This window comes from Microtus ochrogaster, chromosome 4, assembly GCF_000317375.1.
Source record: "Microtus ochrogaster isolate Prairie Vole_2 chromosome 4, MicOch1.0, whole genome shotgun sequence".
Taxonomy (NCBI): Eukaryota; Metazoa; Chordata; class Mammalia; order Rodentia; family Cricetidae; genus Microtus; species Microtus ochrogaster.
This window is the reverse complement of record NC_022011.1, coordinates 34,614,581-34,626,124: the sequence shown is the minus strand read 5'-3', so window position 1 is coordinate 34,626,124 and position 11,544 is coordinate 34,614,581.

The following is an 11,544-nucleotide window of genomic DNA, read 5'->3' as shown; positions in this document are numbered from 1 at the left end:
ACAGGGTTTCTCTGTGTTCTCTGTGGTTTTGGAGCCTGTCTCCTGGAACTAGCTCTTATAGACCAGGCTGGCCTCGAACTCACAGAGATCCGCCTGCCTCTGCTCCCAAGTGCTGGGATTAAAGGCGTGCGCCACCACCGCCCGGCTCATTGTTGCTTTTCTAAGTGTAAGAATGTGGAAGCTGAGTAACAGTTCAACTTTCTTAACACGTGTAAGGTTCCGGGTCCCAGGCCCAGTACTGCAAATACAGAAGTAAAAACAAAAGCAAAACCTAGGCATGTGTACCGTGGGTTCAGTGTGTCCCTCATCACGGCCTTCTGACTGGGACAGCAAAACTGCAAGATAGTTATTACTAATAAGATACGGACAGGAGAGTGTGAGAAGCAGGAGACTCTTGGTTCAAGAGGTCCCTGGGATTACAGTAATCACACAGCTCTGAAGAGGAGGAGTTCCCCAAATTCTTTATTGCCGTCGGATGAAAGATGGTAATTCTCAGGTTGGCGAGCTGACAATGGAGAGGTACGATTTTATTGACTCCTTTGGTTATCTTCAGGCTGTTAAATTTGGTTCGCAGTTTCGACTGTGGTAGCAAAGGGGAACACATTAGTTTATAAGGTTGAAAAATGAATGTGTGGGCCCTGGGGATGCCATGCAAACCTGAGAACCTGAGTCCAATAACCCCCCAGGACCCATGTAAAAAGCCAGGCATGGCCACACAGGCCTGCAACCCCAGTGCTGTCGGGGCAGAGAGGAGAGGATCCCAGGGGCTTGCTGGCTGCCAGTCTAGTTCCAGATTCAGTGAAAGATCTATCTCAGTGAAATAAGCACAAGAGGACAGGACATGCAACATCCTCTTCTGTCCTCCATGTGTGCATGTAGTAGACACACATGTTACAAACGTGCACATGTGTGCACACACATATCAATAATTTCTTTTTGAGACAGGTTTCTCCTTGTAACAGCCCTGGCTGTCCTGGAGCCCACTCTGTAGACCAGGCTGGCCTCGAACTCAACAGAGATCCTCCTGCCTCTGCCTCCTGAGTGCTGGGATTAAAGGCGTGCGCCACCACCATCCAGCTTCAAATAAACATTTTGAAAGAAAGAAAATAAATGTCATTTAGACAATTCAACTATTATTGAGCTGTTGAATCCACTGAGGTGCTGATTAATTCTGGTTTATCCTTTCTCTTGATAGTGTATTCAAGGCCTTCACTGGGAGGCTCACTGTTTTCCGTAATAAAGAGGGGTTTGAAGACTGGAAGCAGGATGGACAGGCATGCTAGAAGGTTCCAGTACCTTTCCATGGTCAGTTCTCAGGGAAATCCCTGGCATCCCTGTGAGGCTCTATGAGGGACCCAGTTGTGAGTGCTTCTCTCCACCTCTGCTGGGAGTGCTGGCTTCACAGTAACCCTAGGGGGAAGTCAGAAATGATACAGACCATGAGAGAAGAAATTGAGCTTCAGAGAATTTGTGCATCTTGGCCAAGTTTACCATGTCTGGGGGCACACACCTATCATCCCAGTATTTAGAAGGCTGAAGCAGAGAGACCCAGAGTTGGGGACCAGTCTGGGCTGGATAGCAAGAGTCTCAGAACAAAAACTGAGGCTGGACAGCAGCTTAGCACTTTGAAGGGGGAATGCAGAAAGATGAGGAATTCAAGGCTATCCTCAGCTACACACTGAGTCTTAGGTCAGCTTGGGATGTGTGAAACTCTGTTTAAAAAAAAAAATCATGCACCTTTAATCCCAGCACTCAGGATAGAGGCAGGTGGATCTCAGTGAGATGATCAGGATGATCTACATAGCAAGTTCCAGACTACACAGGAGTAAGCACACAGTGAGATCCTGTCTGAAAATTAAAAAAAAAAAAAAAAAAAAGTTACCAAGTGATAATGTGGCAGTGGAGGGCGCCTGGTGGCCTTCTCCTCACAATGGCTCAAGAGAACTCAGGTGGGCATTGTGAATAGTTGTCCGTTCTATTTTTTATAACTGTTGTGATACAAGTTTGCCATAAGCAGCCACAACAATAAAAGTGTGCCAAGAGTGCAAAGCAAAACGGAAAAAAGACAAAGGCATGTTGAGTTGGTTTTTTTCTTTTTTCTTTTCCTGTTTCCAATTTCTAAGGATCATGCTTGCCCCAGGTCAATGTAGTTGTATCACTTATATTTCTTGGGGGGCGTTTGGGTCAGGGTGGGAGTTAGAATTTCCTGGCTCTCTTCAAGGCAGCTGTAGGGTGTAAGGAATATCAGCATGTGGACAACACCCCATCATGCATAACCAGTCTTATGATTTGTGGATTTGTCGCTATCTACACCACGATTATGGGCAGTCTGACAGCCCAGTGTGTGCCAGCCTTGACTTCCTTATCTCGAAACAAAACAAAAGCAAATGTGTTAAGGAAAGGCACAAATCACAATGCACAGTGCCCAGGAATCAGGCCTGACAGAAGGCTGTGCATCAGTTGCCAGGGAACAAGGCACTTCTCTTGCTGGGAAGGACAAAAGAAAACATTACTCCCGCAGGAGACACCTTAGATCCATCTGAAAAGATGTTCCCTGCTGCATCAAATGCCACCTGGTGTCCCAGGCATGAAGGCTTGGGGGACAACAATGTGGAGCTGACAAACACCCCACAGAAGGCAGCAGATGGCCTGATAGAGTTAGCTACTTAGGTAAATCGCTTATTTTTTTCTATAAGATAATAATAATTTACTCTTATAAAATGGTTTTCTATAATATGGTGCTTTTGTTTCTTGCTTTTCTCTTCATATAAGTAATTGTCTTTCTAGGTATATATCTACCCTGCTTTCCTACTGTTGACCCTCACTCCACTCATTTTGGTTGTTGTCATCATTAAACTTACTCTGCAGGGTCTCTGAATGTGTGGTTTCCATTTCCTGATGTGTGCTTCCCCAGGACACTAGGCCTGTTCTGTAATTCAAGTCTTTAGGAAGAGGTCTTCTTCTCTGAGAGCCTCATGAGGACAGTTAAAGCCATTCTGTCACTGCTTGACTCTCATCCAAATTCTTCCTAAATCTTCAGCTTGCTGAATTATCCTGATGCAATAGCACTTGGCACAGACCAAATCCTCAGCACATGTTCACAGACAGAAATTATTAAAAGAAACTGTGGCTATGAGTCCAGGAAACAGACTTTCCAAATTAATGTCATGGTCATTCTGGAAAGACTGAAGGAGGGATGACAGGGACAGAAGTGAGCCAAAGTGTCATGTGCTTATGTGCATGTGTGTGCATGTGTGTGTGTGTGCACATGCATGTGTGTGCACGTGTGTGTGAGTGCGTGCATGTGTATGTATGTGCGCATGTGTGTGTGCGTGTATGTGCTTGTGTGAGTGTGTGTGCACGTGAGTATGTGTGTGTGTGTGTTTATGTGTGTGTGTGTGGTATGTGTGGTGGCATTTGCCTGTAATCCCAGTTTTGGGGAAGCTAAAACGGGAGGACACAGACTCCAGTCCAGTCTGGGATGCATACTGAGACTTTGTCTCAAAGAACAAAACCAAATAACTATACAAACAAAAACCTAGCAATGACAACAAAGCCCCAAATAACCTAAAGAACGGAATATAGAGGTCATTTCAACAAAGATCAATGTAATGCTTATGCTAGAAAAATCTAGAATTTTCCAAAAAGTATATGTCATGGCTATTCTTGGTTGTCTACTTGACTACATGTGGAACCAACTGGGTGGCTGGGCAGACCTGTGATAGACTTTACTTAATTAAATCATTTGAACTGGGAAAATGTACTTTTGATCTAGATCTTTGAGGTGGGAAGATACACATTTAATCCGGACTACACCTTCTGCTGGCAGCCTCTATAGAAGTCATGGAAGAAGGAAGGACTTGCTAGCAAGTCCGTTCCATCACTGGCATTACAGCCTGCTTCTTCAGGATTACAGAAAGGCACTAAAGACTAGCTGAGACATTCAGCCTCATGGACTGAACAACTCTTGGATTCTTGGACCTTTCATTGTAGACAGTTATTGTTGGACTAGCCGGACCACAGCCTGCAAGCCATTCTGATAAATCACCTTTATATACATTTGTATACATATAGAGAGACTTGTCCTATCAGCTCTGTTCCAGTAGAGAACCCTGACTGCTGCAGCTCTTAAAGCAATGACAATTGGTAAGAATACATTTTATTTATTTATTTATTTATTTATTTATTTATTTATTTAAGATTTCCGTCTCTTCCCCACCACAGCCCCCAATTTCCTTCCCCCTCCCCCAGTCATGTCCCCCTCCCTCCTCAGTCCGAAGAGCAATCAGGGTTCCCTGCCCTGTGGGAAGTCCAAGGAACCCCCACCTCCATCCAGGTCTAGTAAGGTGAGCATCCAAACTGCCTAGGCTCTTACAAAGCCAGTACGTGCAGTAGGATCAGAAACCCATTGCCGTTGTTCTTGAGTTCTCAGTAGTCCTCATTGTCCGCTATGTTCAGCGAATCCGGTTTTATCCCAGGCTTTTTCAGACCCAGGCCAGCTGGCCTTGGTGAGTTCCCAATAGTCTCAGTGTGTGGGTGCACCCCTTGCGGTCTTGAGTTCCTTGTTCGTGCTCTCTCTCCTGCTCCTGATTTGGACCTTGAAAATTATGTCCGGTGCTCCAATGTGGTTCTCTGTCTTTTTTTTTTAAATATTTATTTATTATGTATACAATATTCTGTCTGTATGTCTGCAGGCCAGAAGAGGGCACCAGACCTCATTACAGATGGTTGTGAGCCACCATGTGGTTGCTGGCAATTGAACTCAGGACCTTCGGAAGAGCAGGCAATGCTCTTAACCACTGAGCCATCTCTCCAGCCCGTAAGAGTACATTTGATTTACTCTGCATCCATATGAAATAGACAGTCAGGGTGATAGCATGTGCCTTTAATTCTAGCGTTTGGGAGGCTGAGTCAGAGAGATTTCTGTGATCTCCAGGTCAGTCAAGAATATATATAGTGAATCTCTCTCTCTCTCTCTCTCTCTCTCTCTCTCTCTCTCTCTCTCTCTCTCTCTCTCAAAACAACAACAAAAAGACAAAGAAGCTGGGCTACATCTTAGTGTTGAGTCTTTGCTAGCATGCATGAAGCTGATAGACTCTGTCCCTAGCACTGCCCAGTAAACAAACAAGCCTGTGTGGAAATAATACAAGATAAACTTGTGGGGAACGGGGCCTCTTAGTAGAGCCTTATGTTCACGGCCAGGGATGTTTATTCTTGTCTACCCCTGAGGCCACTACTTTTAGAGAATAGAAACCAGGTGTGTATTCTTTGAGAAGTTTTCAGCACGGTGACACACACCTTTAACCCCGACTCTCTGGAGGCAGACAGAGGCCAAGAGTTCCAGGACAGCCACGGCTGATTGTTACACAGAGAAAGCCTGACTCAAACAAACAAACAAAAAACAGAAGAAGAAAGAAGAGAAGGAGAAGAAGAAGGTAGCTTTTCATGGTGTAGGGGGAAGTTTCTTTTGATCCTCAGAAAGACCCTATGGAATCAAGAGGTAAAGAACAGATTTTCAGAGAAGAATTTGTCTTAGGCCATCACCCAGTGTCTTCCTCAAACTGCACCCAGCTTGACACCTGCCAGCCAGTACCTCCTGGGTCAGAACATCGCCCACCCCAGCTCCCCACCACCCACCACTTCTTCTTTGAGAAGGACTGGCTTCCTCAGAACAGCCTGAGCTGGCTTTACCTCTCCCCTGCCCTGCCAGTATCACTCACGATCCTCACAGTTACTGTCCCCTGGTTCTTCTCCGACACAGAGCCACTTGGCTAAGTATTTAGGTGAGACTCCACAGAACACCACTAGAGTTTTCTCACAGCCTATGGGGACTGATATCACTGTCCAAGACACATGGACAGAGTATCACCCAGCCAGCAAGAGACAAAGAGAGATTGAAGAGATGCGTCAGGGGATGGCTGTGCCTCGGCTACACCAGACCTCTCTCCTCCCCTGGCCTATTCCCTTCATCCTGTTTCCAAATATGCACTGAGTGGCTGCCATTGTTCTAGAAAGGACTGGCACAGCAGAGAAGAAAACAGACAAGGCCTGGGCCCTCAAGGGGCTCATGATCTAAGAGGGGTAAATAAACAAACCCTCCCTTTGTGTGTCTATTGGCATCTACATTCTGTATAAAGATACACGACGCAAATACAGAATAGAAGCAATGAGCCTGTTGGATGCTTGGGTTTTTTTTTTGTTTGTTTGTTTGGGGTTTTTTTGGGTTTTTTTTTTTTGTTTGTTTGTTTTTTTGATTTTCGAGACAGGGTTTCTCTGTAGCTTTTGGTTCCTGTCCTGGAACTAGGCTCTTGTAGACCAAGCTGGCCTTGAACTCACAGAGATCCGCCTGCCTCTGCCTCCCGAGTACTGGGATTAAAGGCGTGAGCCACCACCGCCCGGCTGGATGCTTGTTTATTTATTTATTGGGTTGTATTTATTTTTAAGACAAGGTCTCACTATGCTGTCTTAGCTGACTCCCAAGCTTCTGAGGTCAGTGATTCGTATGCCTTGGTCTCTTGAATAGATGAGACTATGGTTATGTGCCACGATATTTGAACAAAGTAATTCTTTCTTTTTTGCATCTTACTCCCCCCTCCCCTTATTCTTTCCTTCCAAGCTACATGCTAACCTGATCTTGTTTAGACAGGGTAACTGGAAAGGTTAGCACCATGATGTTTAAGTCTAATCAGCACACCTGAATGGAGGTGAGAAGATGTGGAGACACAATTCCAAAGTGAATGAACAGGAATAAAGGCAAGAACAGGCATTCAAGCAAAGCACAGTAATAAACCTTCACAAACCAAAAGCAGGAAAATGATTCGGGCTTAGCGAGCTAGGGTGGAAATAAAGAGGAAAACTCAGCCTCTTTCTTTCCTACTTCACACCTCCCCTGCTCCCTGATCTGTTTCTCTCTTTTATCCTTTCTGTTTCCTCTGTGCACACTCTCAGCTTCATCTTATCTCCGGGGTTCCTCCACGCAGACCATGATGGCCACCTGCAAAATGTCTGAGGCTTAAAATGAGTGTGAGCTGTTTGCTGTTCTCATCACAGCAACTTAGCTCAAGCCCTCAATTCTCAGTCCCGGGAGGAACCTGACACTTCGGTCATGCATGTGCTAATCATGGTAACTTGAGGGGAATTGGCAAGATCAGGCTCTGTGCACATCTGCACAGATAGGACAACGGCTACCCGTGGTGGGAAGGAAGTTGGGAGAGTGGCTCCCCGACAGCTCCAATTACTTCATTTCCGTTTTATTCTTAAATTTTATGGTAAGTTTCCTGATGTTTTTGTATCACTTTCCTCTACTATTTTAATGTCTGAGATTTCTCCAAAACTTCAAAGGAAAAGGCTGTTTTCTAAACTGAAAGAAAAAGACGTCTGTGTAGTTGCACAGATATAGACATGAGCTCCTCCACAGGTGATGAGATTTTAATAGAATTAGTAGATCGGCAGATGTTAGCCTCCTTGAGCTCTTGTACACTGATATGAGGGCTAGTAACCCAGTCGGCCATCCAATGAATATTTATTAAACAAATACATTGAATACTAAACACTCTCTATCTGCTAGTCAAACTGGAAAGTCCCAGATTTATAGAGGCTCAAACCAGGAAGGGAGACTGTAGTTGCTAAGTACTACAAAGATGGAAATAATTTATTAATCTGAAGTGAGCTTCTGTTTAAATGTTTCCTTGTAGTTAATGTTTTAAAGATTTCATGTATTATTATTTTAATTTTATGTGTATGTATGAGTGTCTGCACCTATGTGCACGCATGCATGCCTGGGGTCTAAGGGGGCCGGAACAGATTGTTGTGTATGTATGAGTGTCTGCACCTGTGTGCACGCATGCATGCCTGGGGTCTAAGGGGGCCGGAACAGGTTGCTGGGTGCCCTAGAACTAGAGCAGGAGGCAGTTGTAAGCCTTCTGAAGGGGGTGGAAACTAAACCCAAGTCCCCTATAATGGAAACATGGGACCTTAACCACGGAGCCATCTCTTCATCCCCATTCTTCCAGTTTAGAGCAAGGAAAGGCCTCAGTTATTTGGGAGCAAGTGTAATTTTCTTCCAATTAAAGAGAAGTTGTGGCAGGCTTGGTGGCACAGACCTTTATCCCAGCACTTGGTAGTCAAAGGCAGGTAGATCTCTGAACCTGAGGCCAGCTTGGTGTAGAGTGATTTCCAGGACAGCCAGGGCTATGGAGAAACCCTGTCTCAAAAAAAACAAAAAAACAAAAAAACAAAAAACAAAAATAAAATAAAGAAGTACTCCTAAGCCACATATATGAATATATGAATGTGTCTTCATTTCCTTGCTGGCCAGGTTGTTGCTCCACCCACAAAGAACTAGGAACTTCACACTGAGCTCTGGACCAACCCAAGGCAAAGGAGCAAGGGATAGTGACCCCTCACAGACCTAGCACAGTGCCTACCAACAACACAGGACTTAGGAGCAGTCCCATCAGAGACAGAGTACAATACCTACTAACACAGTTCAAAAACAGGGTGGAGATTGGATGTGGCCTGTGTTTGATCTCACGCCTGTCAAATATATCAAGATAATGAGATTGCCATCACAGGCTACATAGAGAGCTGGAGGCTAGCCTGGGCTATATGAAACCCTGTCCCAAACAACCTGTGGAAAGCAACCACAGGAAGAAAAGCTCCTTCCAGGTGAGCTAATACCTCCAAGTACCTTGGCTCTTTGATAGAAGGAGGAGAGCCCAGGACAAGAAAGAAGGTCCTGGCAAGTGGAAGCTGGATCCAGTTCCGACATGAAGAGTAGAGCATTCTGAATCAATCTTCACTCCAAACTGGTGTGGCAGGTCCTACCAGTTAGACACAGAAATCAGAGGGTAGTTTCAAATTGCGTAAATGCAAAGCCATAAATCTCATGTTTCATTGAGAGAATAATAGGGAGATTTGGGGGGGTTCGGGAGGGGGGTGGGAAGAGGAAGGGACTGCACACTGCAAACCCGTCAGGCCGGAGTTCAGTTTAGAGCTGTGGTTAGTTAGCATCATTAGCATCGGTTCTAGGGGTAGGGTTAGGATCCTGGCTTAGAAAGTGTTATTATAATTGCATGGGCGGGGGTTAGGGATAGTGCTAGGGTTAGAATCAGAGTTACAGTTAGGGGTAGGGGTCGAGTCTGGGGCCAGGATTAGGGATAGAACTAAAAATGAGGTTAAGTTTATGGCTAAGGCTGGGGTTTGTTGTATGTCTGTGGCTACAGTGTGCGTTAATCTTGTGGCTAGGACTGGGGATACAGACAGGTTTAGAGTCAGGCCTGGTGTTAGTCATAAGTTTCAAGCTGTGGGGAGGGTTTAGGCTTGCGTTAGGGCTATGGTTAAGTTTAAGTTCAAGGCCTATGTTAGTGTTCTGGCATGGGCTAGGTTTAGGGTCAGGGTTAGGATTATGTTTAGGTTTAGAGTTAAGGTTAGGGATAATTCTAGATTTAGGGTCAAGGCTACTTTTAACAATGGGGTAGCATCCAGGTAGAGCTATAGTAGGGGCTAGGACTTGGTCAAATGGTAAAGTTATGGCATGGTCTAGCTTTAGTTTTAGGACTAAATTTTATTTAGGGCTATGTTTAGGTACTGGATTAGGGTTGGCCGTATATTAATCTTTAGGGCAAGAATTATCTGTAGGGGTAGAGATAAGAATGCGGTTATTTTAAGGTTTGTGCTGTGGTTAGGGTTTAGGCTAACATGAAGATTATGGTAGGGAATAGGTGTAAAATTAGGTCAGTGTTAGGGCAAGGACAGTAGGTTTAGGGTTGGTCACAGGAAGGTTCAGTGTTACGGTTAGAAGTTAGGGACACAGTTAGGGACATGGTTAGTATTAGGGTTTGGATTGGGTTTAGGACTGACTTGGTGAGGGTTTGGGTTAGAACGTTTGACTCTGTAGTTAGTGTTGTGGCAAGGGTCTGTGCTAGGGTTGGGGTGATGTGACTTTTAGGGTTACAGTTAAGTTTAATGCTTGGGTTAATATTAGGCCTGTATTAACTATTTGTTTTAACGATACATAAGGGTTAGGCGGAGAGCTTTTATTAGGGTTGAGGCACGGCTTAGTTTTGTGGTGAGAGATAGGGTTATGATTAAGTTTAAGTTTAGGCCGGGCGATGGTGGCGCACGCCTTTAATCCCAGCACTCGGGAGGCAGAGGCAGGCGGATCTCTGTGAGTTCGAGACCAGCCTGGTCTACAGAGCTAGTTCCAGGACAGGCTCCAAAGCCACAGAGAAACCCTGTCTCGAAAAACCAAAAAAAAAAAAAAAAGTTTAAGTTTAGGTCTTGGGCTAAGGTTTGGTGTGGACTAAGGTTTGGTGTGGGCTAAGGTTTTGGAGTTATAGCTAGGTTTGATGTGGGCTAGGGTTTGGTGTGGGCTAGGTTTGGTGTTAGAGCTAGGTTTGGTTTGAGCTGTACCTAGTGTTAAATACTAGAACAAGCTGTAGGCTATGTTATGGTTATAACTACAGATACAACTAAGGTTAGGGTTTTGGCATGGGCCAGGTTTTTGATCAGGAAGAAGAATGGAATGGCTGTAGGTTTAGGGGTAGTTTGGGGTTTAGGATTGGGATAGGATATGATTAGGACCTCTTGTTTGGTTGGGGTCACTGCTCTAGGTAGGGTTATAGTGAAGGCTATAATATGGTTTAGGATTATGGTTAGAGCTGATATAATGGTTAAGGGTAGGGCTTGTTTCATGGTCTAAGGATAATTATAAAACAAAAATTATGGTTAGGTTTATTTAGCCTTAGGGTTAGTCTTTTGTTAGTGCCAATCTCAGCATTAATGTTACGTCTGAGCTAGGAGTATGTCAATACTTGGACTAGGTGTGTGTTAGAGGAAGGACTAGTTATGGTTAAGGATAGCATTATGGTTAGAATATTTTGTTCATTCGTTTTGTTTTGTTTTGTTTTTTTGCAACAGGATTTCTCTAGGTAGCCCTAGATGTCCTGGACCTTACTCTACAGACCAGGCTGGCCTTGAACTCAGAGATCAACCTGTCTCTGCCTCCCAAATATTTGGATTAAAGGCCTGGGCCACTACTGCCCAATTTAAGGTTAGAATTTTGACTAGCGCTAGTTTAAGGTTACAGGTAGTACTAGCTATAGGGCTATGGCTAGGTTTCAGTTAGTTTTAGAGATAGTGAGTATGGGATTAGACTTATGGTGCTCAGTAATTTGGGGGTTAGGGTTTGTCTAGTGTATATTTAAGGTTAGGTTTAGGTTAGTGTTAGCGCTAGTTTGACTAGGGTTAAGACCAGGATGTTCATGTCTGGTACTAGGAATGGGATAAGGGACAGTGTTAGGGCTAGATTTAGGCTTAGGTCTGTAGCTATTAGGTTAGTACTAGTTTAGGGTTAAAGTCAAGGTGCTGGCTGATTTGGGTCAACTTGACACAAATTAGTCTTCTGAGAGGAGGGAGCTCCAGAGAGAGATGCTTCCACAAATCTGGCTGTTGGAAAACCCGTAGGGCATTTTCTTAGTGATTAAGAGGGGTTTAGGTTCAGTTTTATGATTAATGCTAGGTAAGGAGGACCCTACTCTTAGG